The sequence below is a fragment of the Sprattus sprattus genome, assembly GCF_963457725.1.
Source record: "Sprattus sprattus genome assembly, chromosome: 19".
In the NCBI taxonomy this organism is placed as follows: domain Eukaryota; kingdom Metazoa; phylum Chordata; class Actinopteri; order Clupeiformes; family Clupeidae; genus Sprattus; species Sprattus sprattus.
The window spans coordinates 2,321,494-2,334,178 of NC_137917.1; positions in this window are offsets into that span (position 1 = coordinate 2,321,494).

Sequence of the window (12,685 nt, forward strand, 5' to 3'; positions counted from 1 at the left end):
GCGAGGGGCTATTACACACCAGTTGTGTCATGTGTGCAGGACACCTATGTTTTTTAAACTGCTGGAGCTAGCTTTCGTGTGTTCGTTCACACCGCCAAGGTTTCTGCAGGGGCACTGCTACTGCCGGCCCTATCTTTCTACATTGGGGCTGCCTTTGATGATCGCCATCAATATACAATGAGTTTGGGATCATTCATCACTGACGAGAGGTCTGAAAGTGAAGACCAGAAAGTCAAACTAATTCTAATCAGAAAGCAGTCACGTGACAAGAAAGTCTTTGCCCTTGTTCAAAGTGCATAAAGGAGGGCACAGAAAACTACTGCCTACTTTGCCTACTGCCATGCTCACTACTTAGCCTACATTGGGTTTCTACTATGACATATGACACACCTGAGACGCAAGTCTCACGCACGCAGTGGCTCAATACGTGACGCAACTGGTGTGAAGCGGCCCTACAACATTCAGCGCTAAATCGCACAGAAACGCTAACCTCACGTCTTCCTTGGTGCACACCTTCAAGACACAGTCGATAATTTAGCTGTACTTTGAACACGAGCTAGGCGTTGTGTTCAAAACATTCAGAGCCATTTAGGAGAAGCAAGATGTCTGTGTTCCAATTGCCCAGGCTGGGCTTTAGTCCCTCTCTCTTAAGCAGCCGGGCCCAGCTCCCCGAGGAGAGCGTCTGAGTCTGAGAGGAGCCATGGTCACTTGGGCACAAATCCACACAGCCCTCATCCCCTCACACAGCAGGATGTGCTCCAACCACAAATGGAATTCATTATCAGACATGAGTTGAAACAACATAACAAACAAAAGAAACAAAAAAGAACAAAGAAAGAGAGAAAGAAAAAGAGAGAGAGAGATAGTGTAAGAGAGTAATTGGATGACGTCATTTGCACACATGTGTTTGAAAGACAAATGAGCTACAGAAGTGGATTTAATGGAAGACAGAAAATGGCAAAGGGGCAGACAGGGCATTACACACACACTCACAAACTCACTCACCTGTTCCAAATATGATTTTACAAGCTTTAAAAACATTCTAAGGGAATAAACAGCATGAGTGTGTGGTACAGACACCACGCTGCCTGGAGGATCTCATTACACTTATCACAGCAGTAGGCTCCCCCAACAGAGAAAGCCCTGGCCAAAACCAGTAAGTACAAATAGGCATTATATTTTTATGTTTCATATTATATATATACGAAGTATATTATGGCATGCTGTTCAGGAAATTAACATTTGAATATATATATATACAAAAGTCTGAATATATATATACAAAAGTCTGAATATACTGTATATACAAAAGTCTGAATATATATACACAAAAGTCTGAATATACTGTATATACAAAAGTCTGAATATATATATTAGTGCTGTCAGTTTAACGCGTTATTAACGGCGTTAACGCAAGCCCATTTTAACGCCATCAATTTTTTTATCGCACAATTAACGCGCTGTGTAAAAAAAACGTGTTATTATTGCATTTTTAGCAAGAAATCAATGTTTAATTTGAGCCATATAACAGAAAAGCAGTATTTCATGAAGCAGAAAACAAGGAATTATGAAGATTTTGAACGAGACCCCAGTCAAACTCAATGGGGAGAATTGCCTCTAAAAATAACCTTCGTGAAGTCAAACGGTGTAAAAATAAACGTGTTATTATTGAATTTCTAGTGAGAAATCAATGTCTAAATTTTACAATATAACAGAAAAACAGTATTTCATGAAGCAGAAAATACGTAATTACAAACATTTTGGTACCATTGATTTAATAGGAAGCGCTCAATCCAATATGGCGGACACAGACGGATTGAGCGCTTCAGAGTTCAGAGTTTTGTATATACTGTATATTCAGACTTCGTTTTGTATATATATTCAGACCTCGTTTTGTATATATATTCAGACTTTTGTATATATATTCAGACTTTTGTATATATATTCAGACTTTTGTATGTATATATTCAGACTTTTGTATGTATATATTCAGACTTTTTATATATATATTCAGACTTTTGTATGTATATATTCAGACTTTTGTATGTATATATTCAGATTTTTGTATGTATATATTCAGACTTTTGTATATATATTCAGACTTTTGTATATATATTTTCAAATGTTAATTTCCTGAACAGCATGCCATAATATATATTATATATTTATATATACAGTACATATACAGTACATATACATACACATGCAGACATAACTCACACGCAGATGCTGACACAGACGCACACGCACACGCACACGCACATGCACATGCACACGCACACTCACAGAATGTGAGTTGAGATGCTCAATCTCAATAAATAAAACATCTGTTTGCCAGTCAAGCCTCAAGCCATAGTCTCAGGCTCCCTCGTCTGGGGGTATGGCTAGTTTTCTCTGTCAGGGCTCCGCTCCCTCCAACACTGTATTTAGTAAGATTTAGTAAGAGCAACAAAAGTCAAAGTGAAAATCAAGTGACTCAAACTTCAATTTTTTCAGTGAGAGTGAACATAATTACTGCGCATGATAATATAATCAATAAAAACTAAAAAAGTATTTTGCCAGGGGAAAAAAAGCAATTTGGCTCTGCAAATCTCCATCATAATGTGTGAATAGATTGCAGGTGTTGATGAATGCAACTTTTGTAATGGCAATGGCCTGAACTTAAATCACTAGATTAACTATCTGAAAGGTCCTAATGAGTTATTTATTCAGTTATTTCAGGTCTTGCGTGGCCTCACATTGTGTATATGGTCTGATATGTGCTCTAAAATACATCCTAACAGTGCAGCTTTAAGTAAAAACACTGCAAGACTGTGACGTTGAGGTTGAGTACAATGACAAGATGACAAGATAAGGTAATTTTAGTTATACACAGGGAAAGATGTTAAAATCCTTGTGCTGTTGATTGGGGACTTCCCACAGCGGCCAAACCTCACTGTCACATGCAAGTACTCAACAACCTTACCTCAGGATTTTAACACACCAGGGCCCTGTTCGGCGTACAACTGAAGCTAAGATAATTAATTTAGCTCGCGACATGAGATAATCTAGCTCGCTAAATGAGAACAGGCCAAGACGGTATGGCGACGGGCGCTAATTTATTTTAACCTCAAGTTAATTTGTCCCAGGCTAAAATCATTAACTAAATTGCGCGTGCACGTCCTGCTTCCAAAGGCAGGAAAGGTCAATCACCAAAACCATGATTTTACCGGCACATTAGTCTAAACTCAAAGAAAAAGACTCATTTTTTTCTCCGATAAGGCAGGATATGACCATGAACGCTTTATGAAGAATTCAAGACCATAATCATGTCAAAATCCAACACTTCCGCGGCTGTGACAACAATATAAGAAACTGTCTATAGGCTGCCTAACACGTGATATCTTTTCCTTGGTCAAATATGTGACTTTGGTGTCACGGTTAGAGCTCATGGTTAGCATGCAACAGATCGCTGGTTCGACCTCCCGCCTCCTCCTAACGAAGTGTAGTTTTACATCTCCTTGTAAATTGCTTTGAATAAAATCGTCTGCTAAATGACTAAATGTAAATGTATTAATAAGAAATTCAATAAATTGAAGCAATGAAAATATATTGTGTGTATTTCTCTCTTCTTATCATGCATCCACCTTAATCATTTTCTACAAAAATGATATGCTATGGTGTAGTAGACAGAGTACTTTATTCACTACTGCAGAAAAACTAGACACGTTTGCAAAACTAGACGTTTGCAATGATGTAAGTTGCATTTGTTGATGACGTAGGGTTAATAACATCGTCATTGTAGAAGGGACATGATAAAATAATTTTTTTTTAGGTAGGTAAACTTTCGTCGATATCTCCTTAAGGGAGATGGGTTATGTGCTCAAATTTCCTGGGATCAAAGAAGTTATGCATCCACTCGCAAAAAAGCGCAAGACATTCAATGTTCGTCTGTAGTGTTTGCAATGAATGACTCGAGAAGGTCTTGCAAATTAATTATTCCTTGTCGGCTGAATCGGTAGCGCTCATACAAGAACTGTGGGATCCCTCCTTTTGCCGGGGGGTGTGGCAAACTTAATCCAGGTACTCTTATTTTAGCCTGCCCTGGAGCAGGTTAGTGCTAAGAGATATGTTACTATGGTAATTCAGAAATTGCTTCGCCGAACCCGATAAAGGGGCGTTGTCTTTTTTTTGCCTGGAATTTAGCTTGCTAAACCGCTTAGCGAGCGTCGCCGAACAGTACCCAGAGTGCACTACAACCATCATATCCATACTTAACAACAAAAACAACAACAAAGAATTTAGTAAGCATTTCACTGGGGTTGTCAAGTGGGAACCTTCCTTCCTCAGTGTTTCATTGAATTAGGCCCACAATCCCTCCATATGGTTCAACAGTGGTGTCTGGCATTCCAGACCCACCCCCCTCCATGCTCACGATGGGTTAGGACACATGTCAACACCAGAGACAACAGACACACCTCAAATATTACTGAGAGACTTCCCCACAACAACCATTCCTGAATACCAGTCCAACAGGGTTCTTCAGCTAGACTTAAGCCCATCTGCTGGTGGCTCTAAGTATGGCCCCTTCAGCTATACTCATGCCTCACTGATGTAGGCTGTAGATATGCCAAAAAACTGAAGATATTGCAAAGTATGCCAGCATGCAACTTCCAGAACATTTTGTGACAGCAGGCTTTTAGGCTTTTTCATGTAATAAAGGTTAATTCACATGTCTCTAAGTAGTGTGTGAGCACCTCAGCCATAACCACTGGCTCTTTGAGCACGGAAGTCTTGTGTGTGTTTGTGTGTTTGCCAACCATGTTCCTTTGATTCTGCAACCAGTTCAGCATACGCATGCTTCTTCCTTTCAAAGGCTTCCTCAATCACATCTTTAAACTGAATAGTTAACGCACTAAATAAAACAAAGTGCTCCCATTCAGAATACAACACCATGTATGATTTCATAGCAGTCACAACAACATACTGTGGAACTGGAAGTTACTGTCCAACATCAGCCAGCCGTCTCCAGTCCTGCACTTTTCCTCATTTGTCAGCACTGTGTACGTGCCTGGTGTCCACATTTCTGCCCCTCTCGCAATAAAACACATTATACTGTCCCCGTCATTAACTGGTCAAGAGTTATCCTCATCTTGTTTATTCTGTCTCAACGTGAGGTGACCCTGGGTCAGGCTCATTTTACAACGAGGCAGAATATGTTTAAATGAACACCCATACACAACTTCCAGCTTCTGTCTTCACCCACCCATTGACTAAGGTTCTGCAGAGATAGGAGGACATCACAAGTAGCTCCATCAATTCATTGATTGCAGGTAGCATCCATAGCCCACTGTTTCTTCCAGCTGATTTTCCTTTTCTCAAATTTATTCCAATACTTTGTTTTACTTTTACTTCTTGTTTGTGAAAAAAGTTGGTTACCATCTGCCTCCTCTCTGGCAACGTAGCCCTACTCCATGCCTTCCAACTGTCACCTATCCAAACCCTTCTCCTCCACTCTGTGCCTGCCCAATGATATATCTATGCTGTAATGCACCTTGTCAGGTGCACAGAAGCAACCCTGCGCTCCCACACTAAAGATCTTTCCTTCCGCATTAACAACCATTGAATTTGGCCTAAGGCTCTTCTCCTTCAGAATTAAATTCCAGATTTTCAACCTACCCGCTACATCCTTAGCATCTGTTTTTTTCCCATCACTATACACTTTTTTAACCATCACCATAAGGTTTTTTTCCCAATCACCATAAGCGTTTTTTTTCTCAATCACCATAAGCTTTTCGCTCAATCACCATAAGCTTTGTTAGATAATTCAAGCATCAGGTGTTCGTTTATAGACACGATAAGGTACCCCATTAGGGCCTGTAAAAGGTTCCAGGCAGGAAGACCTGTCTGAACCTTATGGGACAGTAAAATGTATTAGAGTGGTCAATGTTGCTCCAGTAAGTTATTAAATGACCTGCAATATTGTCAAGCAGTATAAGCTAGTGGTACAATGTAATGGCATGGCACACAAGGAGAATGAATAAACAGTTTAGGAAAACATTAAACTGTAAGCTTAAATGTTGTAACCTCAGTCAAACTGAAGTATAACAAGTATAACTGTAAATAATAACAAACTGATTGGATACCATTAGACCAAATACACTTAAATGGCCAAATATACTTGCAAAACCTGAATGCATGTAAAGAAATGTAAGAGACTTTATACCTCAAACCCATTCTACGCATCTGCCACATCTGCCTCCAAATAGAGGCAAGGACAGAAGTGTCAAGGACCCTAATTAGCATCAGACTAAAGTGAGACTCTTAGTCAAAAACACAACTAAGCACAGTTAGATAATTAGATAGACATTACCATGATCAGAATACTACACATAGTGTAAAGATCAATGCAAGCTGAAACATGGATATGTCATTCACATAAACTTCCAGATAGCTTAAGGTGTTCCATCCATCTCCAGATCAACTCCGTGCCAGGGTGGTGAGGCTGCATTGACAATTCAGGGACCACCTTCTCCTTCACAGCAGGTGCTGGAGCTATGTGGGGGTTGCTACCTCAGCATAAAATGCCTACAATGCCCCGTCCTTTGTTGTGAGATGAGGGAGAGGTTAAACTATCCCTAAAGGCAGACTTTGGGCATCTGGGTGTGCATTTTCTAAATGTTGCCTTACAGGAACAACGCACAACCTCTTGCACATCGCTCCACCTTGGCAGGCCACCATCCATTGGTAAACTTTCAACTGGAAGAATGTCTGCCATTAACACAAGATCCACATACCTCTTATAGTCACCCGTTGAAGATACGCCTCCAAGGTCCTCTTTCAACTCTCAAACTTCCTGTTTTCTCTTTTAAAATGTAAATGGTTCCCTAGAATGCAGCCCTAGCTTGTTCTTTCTACTTCCTTTTTCATCGGAGGAGCTCCGCCCTGTCCTTAGGGTAGTCAGTCTACTCTTCACTTCTGCCTGTGGTAACACACTAACACCTTCTCTCTGTTCATCATCTGCTCGTTTCCATTGCTTCTTCAGCTGCCTCCTCTCACAAATCAGCCTTTCTGTTTCTTTCAGACTCTTGTCTTGACTTGGCTTGACCTTGCTCCGTATCTTTTAATGCCATAATTTCAGATGACTTCACCCATGCAATTCCATTTATTCTGAGCTGTTCCCCTCAATCTGTCCAATTGTATTTCTTTAAATCATCATTGATGCAAACCCATTAATTGACTTTAGAAGCCCCTGGTCATCTAACCTGGTTTAGATGTCCACCTGTCAGCTACACTTTTCCATCTAAGTCTGCTTGATTTGTCCTTGCTGTTCAACAGCTTCATGATGTCCGCCATTTTGTGCAAGTGTGCCAGGTCCTCCTTCCGTTGTAGCAGACGTACTAACATCCTGTGGTCTTTGGTACTTAACCCATTGCTGGAGTTGAACAACTTCTGGCATTAATATTCTGTGTCAAAAGATGCGCTACAGCACCACTCACTCTCCGCAAAGGCCAGAGGATGTCTACACAAAGGTGACTCACCATGAAGATCAACCACTCTTCACCTTTCCCTTAGTGAGCATTTGTTTATCAAAGTCAAAAGACTCTGTGCCCTGGGCCTTATAGTCCACCAGCACTGAATTCTCAAAAGAGCTCCTATGGAGGTGGGAACAGAGGCTCATCCCTCTCTCTGGTGATTTCTAGAAGTGTCCATCACACTGTGACCTCCAGAGTGCTCTGTCTGTCTGTCTGTCTGTCTGTCTGTCTGTCTGTCTGTCTGTCTGTCTGTCTGTCTGTCTGTCTGTCTGTCTGTCTGTCTGTCTGTCTGTCTGTCTGTCTGTCTGTCTGTCTGTCTGTCTGTCTGTCTGTCTGTCTGTCTGTCTGTCTGTCTGTCTGTCTGTCTGTCTGTCTGTCTGTCTGTCTGTCTGTCTGTCTGTCTGTCTGTCTGTCTGTCTGTCTGTCTGTCTGTCTGTCTGTCTGTCTGTCTGTCTGTCTGTCTGTCTGTCTATCTACACACCACTAAGTATCCCCCAGTCTATCCCAAAGGTGCTATATCAAAGTTATGTCCTTCGGAGTTCTGTCAGTCACTCTTAAGTCAAACTAAAACAACATAGGGAACGAACCTCACAGCTTTATGTGAGTAGCTGCTGATAGGGTTGACAGGGTGTTTAAATTCATCTGAAACAAATGAGTTCTCATCATAGCTAAAAAACAAATAAGACACGTTCCCATTTGATGACACATCTGTAATGAAATAGATGGGTCGGTGAAAGAGAAAAAGGATTTTTTTTATAGAAATTTAAATGACCCTCATTTATCAGATTGCCGTGTGTTTGTGCACGTAGAGCAAAGAGGGCATGTGATGGGGGAAACTTCAAGAGTAAGTGATGGCGGGGGGGGTCCTAACACCTGGACAGCCCTTATACCTACCTATCTGCACCTGGGAGAGAAGCCAGGAGAAAAGTGGGGTTCGGGCAGCTGATGGCAACAAGAGCATGACCTCATTATGATGCCAGAGGCAGCTATTACTATTCTTCACCCCACGCTCTTTCACCCTTTCTACCACTCTTTCTCTCCCACCCTTTCTCTCTCTCTCCAATTCCCTGCTTTCCCCTATTCACCCCTTTAAATAGACGAGGACAGAGAGGGTAGAACTTAGAGTTAGGGCCTCCAAACATTGTGCTAAAATGACTGCAGCCACGCTGGCGCTATCCAAATGTTAATGACTGCTATTTTCTCCAACTTGGCGAGGCAGGCATCAGCAAACTGACTTTGGCAAAGGCAAGGAGGCTAATTATCTGATGTCATTAAAGTCCATTACCCTCCCATGCTGGTAGGAACAATGAGTGAGATATAATTTCCGGGGTGCTAAAAATGCGAACAAGGGATCTGAATAAGAAGAAAAAAAAAGAAAAGCAACTCGAGACTTAATCACTCTATTATCATTTAATTCACAGTCATATCTTGTAATCACCAACTTGAAGTCGAGATGCTCAAAGTCGTCCTGACCTGACTTGGTAATGCAAAAACAGTGTATGTTCTTCTTCTTCTTCTTTAGAAGAGAGTAGCCCTGTTAGCCAATCTCCCGAGTAGAGAAATGGAAAACTTCTTGTATACAAAGACATTACACCTGTGAGGGTGACCTACATACTTGAAGAACAGGAACCTCCATATTGCAGATCTAAAGAGCACAGAGTTGTTCGCCTTAGTGTGGGTAATTCAAGTGTGTGGGCTAGGTGTCCCCAAAAAACACAGCAGTCATCCTCCCAGCAGTCACAGCTTGCTTATCCTCATTCGCCCCCACACTGCAGCAGAAGGGGCTTGCTCTGGTAAGATGGTAAAAACAACTGGCATAACTGCTGACTTTACTTGTACAACACCTCAAGTTAAGCCGACATCCTAAAACAAAGGCTTATCTCCACCCGCCCCGGCACAATATGACCCTGGCTCTCTCAGGGAAAGCGCAGGGAGTTGTCTTTGGCATTGGGAAGTAGACCCACTGGGCTGTTCTTGAAAGAGAGGGCTTTTCAGATAAGGTAAACATGGAGCAATGCAACCGTCGGCTCTTTTGCTCTTCCATGACCAATGGATGCTCCTGTAGTGTGTTTGAGGAGTACTGTGACAGCTTTGTCAAACAGAAGTCTAAGCATCACATAGACTTGTATAAATGTACTTTCATTTACTTAAGATGAAAGAGGAAACCGATGATGACAAGCCAACTGTTGAAGAGGAGAAATCCTTATGTAAGCTTCTCCATATATATATATATATCACACTTTAAAACAATGTCATTCCAAACACAAGATTTCAAATGCTGCTCCATGGGAAAGACCAAACCATACCTCATGGAACCAAAATGTAACAAATGTCTGCAATAACCTGACATGGGTTAGACGCCCACCCCTGCTTCTCCATTGATGACACACAATGAAAAAAGAACTCAGTGCAATTGGAGGTTGCATAATACATAAGAGATGGGTTGAAAGGTAAGAGAGGTATAACAGCCAGTGGGATTGAATGACTATCATTAAGCATCACATATTTCCATGGCAACAAAGCAGGAAGGAGTGTGGATTACACTGATGTGAACATACGGACCTAAATCCTAAACAAAGATAGATCACAACTATGTATTCTCAGCACACTTATACTATTATATTATATTATAATATAATATATATATATACTATTAAATGCTATAGTTACAATTCTATAATCAGCACCCAACAAAACATCATACTATGTCTATTTAGTACCACTGCTGGTTTCACACATATTAAATAAATACATTTAAAAAAAAATTAAAATGACAATGGGCAGCATATGTGTAGATAGATATCATCCACGAATTACAGATATTACTGGTCCCAATCAGACTCTCACCAATCAAAACTAACGTAGCTTGTGGGGTGATTGCATGCAAGTGAAATGTCAGAGAACTGTGCTGACAGATGGATATGTGACTGAGAATTCTCCCTCAAGAATATCTCTTTCTTTTGATGGATATGTGGCTGAGAATAGAGGAGAATTCTCCCTCAACAATATCCCCCTCTTTTGCAGGCAGACTCCCTGCAGGTGTGGCTGCTTTCGACGGCCCTGAGATTATTATCACTGCACTGCTCGCTGGGATCGCTCTCTTCCCCATCCACACAGAAATGGCCTAAGTAGCACTAATGAAGCGGTGCTTGGCAACACTCATAAAGGCCTAATGCAGTCGATGAACAGGCCTGGGTGATTCCAGCCAGCCCTGACCCTGCATCACTCCCACTTATAAAACAGAGCCTGACCCAGGACTCACAGAGAGATGGGGGTATGAGGATGGGGGTGGGGGCAGGAGACTTCAACAGAGAAGGAGAATGAAAGACTGAGGGGGAGAAAAAACCGTGAGAAAAAAAGAGTAATGTAGAGTCCAGAAAGAGTGAATGTGAGAGAGAAATGTAGTGTAGGCTACTTAGTTAGACTTCTCTGATACGGATTATAATTCAATTTGGCACTCAAACACTATGTCTGTCCACCAACTCTAAACAGAACAAATGGTCGATCAAGTCTACCCATAGAGTCTACAATACGTAACCAGATGAAAAGGTCTCACCAAAGTAACAACATGCTAATCCAAAGTTGAAACTTAAAATGAGACTGTGGAATGACTGATGCATAACTGAAAATGTACTGACATTTCTGCAAAGGCACTGAAACCAACCCACACATACAAACATGCAAAGACATAGAATGGGATCAAAGTTCACTCTTGAAAAGTATGAAGGTGTTTTGAGCAGGTCCTTCCTGCAGAGTACGGCTGATGTAACTGAGGTTAACACCCACACACAAACTCAGGCCTTACCATGGTCTCTGTTTGCTGTTCTCGCTTTGCCAGGTGCTGTCCCATACTCTCAACACAAACTACAGGAAGAGGAAAGAAGAGACAGAGATTAGAAACTGCTTCTAACCCCGTCTAAACTGGGCGAAATCGTGAAAACATTCCTTGAGCAGAAACTGTGAAAAAGACATATTTTGATGACTAAAGATGGAGAAAATTAGGCGTTTTATGCAAAGTGAGAAAACATAAGTGAGAAACACCGCCACGACAAATCTGGTTTTGGACATGGGGATGTTGGAGTCACGTTGAAGCAATAAGGAGAATAATTATTCAAAATGGAACCACAAAAGGAGTTCTCCACTACAGCTAGTTTTTTTTTCTTTCTTTCTGAACAATAGCCTCTATCAGCAGTGACTTATACCCCCAGCATGATACTCCATTTAGCCCTACAGTGAGCAGCCGATAGGTCCCTACAGGAGCCAGGCTCTAGACCAGGATCCCGCTAAGCACGTTAAACAACATAGCCATGAGTCGGAAAACCAGCAAACAACTAACAGATTCCAATAATGTTTGGCTTTGGTTGTTCTTTCCCCAAAAAATTGTATCACTTTACTTGTTTGCTTTGCTTGTAGGCAAACCACCATGATTCCACAAAAAGTCTTTTTAGATGTGACTGGTGTACAGAACCTCAGAGAGGCTGAAACTGAGGATGCCAGCCACAGGCCCACATGGAATCACATGGAAAGTGATTACGAAACTTGAAATGTGTCCCGACTTGCACTTAGGCAGTGGATCTTGCTACCTGCCTTCACAAGAATTCTAAAGGAAGTGATCATTACTCAGAGACGAGTGATGCAAGTATGTCTCTCTCAAGTACCCCGCCTCCGTACCCAACCACATGGACAGATAAAAAGAACACCAAGTCATAGTGGCAATGATGCTGATGGTCTATGACACGGAAAGAAAGAGAGAAAGAAAGAAAGCAAGCATTAAAACAAATAGATCGAGAGCCAGGGGATTCAAATCAAGAGACTCAACTAACTCAACTGCCCTTTGAGCAAACAGCCTGTGGTTGGACACATAACTATTCTTTCATATTTTTGGGATGTTGGCCATAAAATAAATGAATACATACATTTATCATTTAAATGAAATAGAAAGGAAGTGAGCCTTGACTGGCCCAGTGGAATATGTAATAGATAGCCCAAATGAAAAGACAAAAGTTTGAGACATAAATCACACTGCCATTTCATTTCATGGCTGAGGGATTGATGTGCTCCCTACACTAATTACCTCTAAAGAGAATACAGAAACTTAGTCACACCAATTACGGAAATGAGTTACATCACACCTTCAAAGCATAATGCAGGTTTCCGGGCTCCTCCATCTC